Source organism: Petaurus breviceps, unplaced genomic scaffold (genome assembly GCF_028583685.1).
Source record: "Petaurus breviceps papuanus isolate PSGF00001 unplaced genomic scaffold, PetGlider_PUasm1.0 37, whole genome shotgun sequence".
NCBI lineage: Eukaryota > Metazoa > Chordata > Mammalia > Diprotodontia > Petauridae > Petaurus > Petaurus breviceps.
This window is the reverse complement of record NW_027186296.1, coordinates 102,479,162-102,482,473: the sequence shown is the minus strand read 5'-3', so window position 1 is coordinate 102,482,473 and position 3,312 is coordinate 102,479,162.

Here is a 3,312-nt window from a genome sequence, read left to right as displayed (position 1 = left end):
CCCCCCCCCTCCTTCCCCCCCCCCTTCCTTTTTTTTTTTTTTTCTTATCTGGTTTCTTAAGACAACTGATCAGGCAACCCCCCCCCCCCCCCAACACACAGACATTAGCAGCTCAGTGCAGAGTGATTGGCTGCCTTCTCCCTCCACGTCCCCCCTACCCCCACCCTCCACCTAGTAAGTACCAAAGAAAACTCTCAGTGAGGAGGGTGTCCTCAAAAGCAATAGAAAGGGCTGAATGAAATGATTTAGCAATCTCATGCACCCTCTAGGGTGGGCTGTCTCAGTTCCCACTTACCCCAGTCATCAGACTTTCCCAACAGCTGTTGCACAGTCGCTGACAATTTCTGCCAAAGCTCTTACTTCTCTTGCTGAGCTGAGCTGGGGAGAGCAAAACCTCAGGTCCCCTAATGGATGGCTTGCTTAGAGAGGGCAGAATTCCAGAGACTCCTTATTCTCACTAGCAAGAAAAAAAAAAATCTGGTCATTCATCTTCCAGGGAGCAATACTCAGGCTACCCACTACTCAGAAGAACTCAAATAATCCTGGTTTTGGAAACATAGGTCAAAAGAGGGGAATTATGCACATATGTATGCTGGGGGTTGGGGCTATGCAATTCTGCATGTGTAAAATGCTTTTGATCTGAAATCTTAATTATTGCCTTGACTCTAGGCAAGAATACAATTCTAAAAATCTCCCTGGGAGGGCTATTGTGAAATGCCCCACCTCCACCCTCATCTCCCCCCACCACAGCACACAGAAGCTAGGGTTAATGAGCAAGTTGATCTGACTATTTTCTGTTCAGCATCAAACGCAGATTTCTTGCTCATATGGTTATGGAGCTCATTTCTGTCTATTGTGTGAAAGCTCTGTGAATTATATAATGTGCCCTGTGCTCTTCAATAGACATCTCCCTGCAGAAAAAAAAAGGAAATGAATGTGCAATATCACAGGGATGAAGATCAACATAGATGCTCCTAGTAACGACTGTAGCAGAAACAAAATGGCATCAGTGGTCTTAGCCTCCTAACCATAAATAAGCAACAATGGGGATGACAACTCACTTTGGGATGCTCTCAAAAGAGACAGCATTAGGGAAAGACTGATTCAGTTACTAGAAGCATTTGTTTGTCCATGCAAGAAAAGTCCCTATAGCAGAAGGAACTTATTTCTTTATGTCTGGAAAAATAAAGCTTCCACACATGGAGACCATGACCTTTGTTGGCTTAACGTAGTCTTAACAGCCTTTGTTCACTTCAAACACTGCATTTATTATACTGGATCACACATCACTGGCCTCAACTAATGTTTGAAGCATCATCATTGAGCTGGAAGGGACTTTAGGGGTCATTTATTTTTAGGTCAATCCCTTCATTTTACATGAGGAAGCTATGGCTTCAGGTTTAGTGACTATCAAAGCTAACTGCAGAGTTAGGTGAGATTCAAACCCAGGCTCTCTGACTCCAAATCCTGTTCTCTTTCTCTTACATCATGGCCTTTGACTTTAATGAAGTCAAATTCTAAAGGGTAAACTCTCTTGGATTTTTATAACCAAAATAGAGTCATTCCACTATGCCCCACCTGATAATCTCTCTCTAAAAAAACTGGATGTTTTTCATGTGGTTATATCCATATATGACATATATGGGGCTGTCATGGTCAGGAGGTTAGATTTTCATTCCCTCCGATGTCTCCTGAGACCCACTAATGTGCCTCATTTCTTCCTTCTCTGTGTATCTAGAGCACTCTTAACTGTAGCACGTACTTAGCACATGTGACTCTGTATTATTAATCGGTAATAATAATGATGATGATAAAAATAATAGTGGCTTACATTTAGTACTTCAAATCTTTCACAGTTCTTGATCTCATTTGATCTTCACCTTTGTGAGATAGGGGCTACCAGAATTATTTCTATTTTAAAATTAAGGAAATTGAGCTGAGATGTTCAAACTCTTCACTCTCTTGTCACCTATATACAGTCAATTGTCAAACAGTGTCATTTCTCCCTCTACAGTATCCCTTGCATCCCTCCCCATCTCTCCCTTCACACAGTCACCACCCTAGTTCAGGTCCTCATCCCCTCATGCATGGATAACTGTAATAGCTGCCAAATTGATGTTTCTAAAGCACAGTCCTGAACACATCACTCCCCTGTTCATGAAATTCCAAAGGCTCCCCATCTCCTTGGGAAAAATTGCAAACTACTATGCTTGATAATTGAGCCTTTAACAACCTAGCTCCAACCTATCTTTTTAGGCTAATTATTTCTTTTCAAGAATTTGAGTTCTAAACACCTGGCCATGTAACCTTGAGCAAATTATTTAACCTCAGTTGCTTAGGGGCGGCCAGGTAGCACAGCGAGTAAGAGCACTGGCCCCAGTGTCAGGATGACTTGGGGACTGAATCCAGGCTCAGATACTTAGCAGCACACCCAGAAATAACTAGCCGTGTAACCTTGAACAAGTTACTTAATCCCAATTGCTTAAAAAAAAAAAAGAATTTGAGTTCTATGCAGTGGCTAGGTGGCGCAGTGAGTAAAGCGCTGGGCCCGGAGTCAGGAGGTCCTGAGTTTGGTTCCAGCCTCAGACATTTAACACCCACACAAAAAAACTAGCCGTGTAACCTTGGGCAAGTTACTTAACCCCAATTGCCCTCCAAAAGGCAAAAAAAAAAAATTGAGTTTTAGTCAAATTGGATTACTTAGTACTTCCTAGATATGGTGTTTCCTCTTCTGTTACCATGCCTTTGAACAGGTTTTCTCCCATGCCTGGAATGATCTTTCCTTTTCTCTGCCTTTTGGAATTTTGTTCCCTTCAATGACTCAAGTACCACCACCTCCTAGGTAAGCCCTTTCCCACTCCCACCCCCAGTTGTTAGTACTCCCTACCTGAAATCACTTTATAGTTATTTTGTATATATTTTGCATTTCTTTTCTTATGTATATGTTTTCCCTCTACATGCACAGAACAGCCAGGATTATTTCATTTTTGTCTTTGTATACCCAGTATCTAGCATATAGCAGATGTTCAATAACTGCTTGTTGAAATGAATTGAAGGGACTTGCTTTTGATCACAGAACTAGTGTCAGAGCACAGAGCTCTGTTTCCAAGCCCAGAACTTTATCCACTAGGCCATCTGGGAAGAGCTGAGGCCAAAACATTCATCACTGAAGCCAACCTGGGGATGAGGCTCTCAAAACTGAATTAGTTAGGTTGGTTCTCCAATGAAATCATGGGGACTATATGTAAAAGTTTTTCTCCAGTTTGGTAGAACCTACCAAAGCCTGTGTCTCACTAGCACAGAACACTAGGT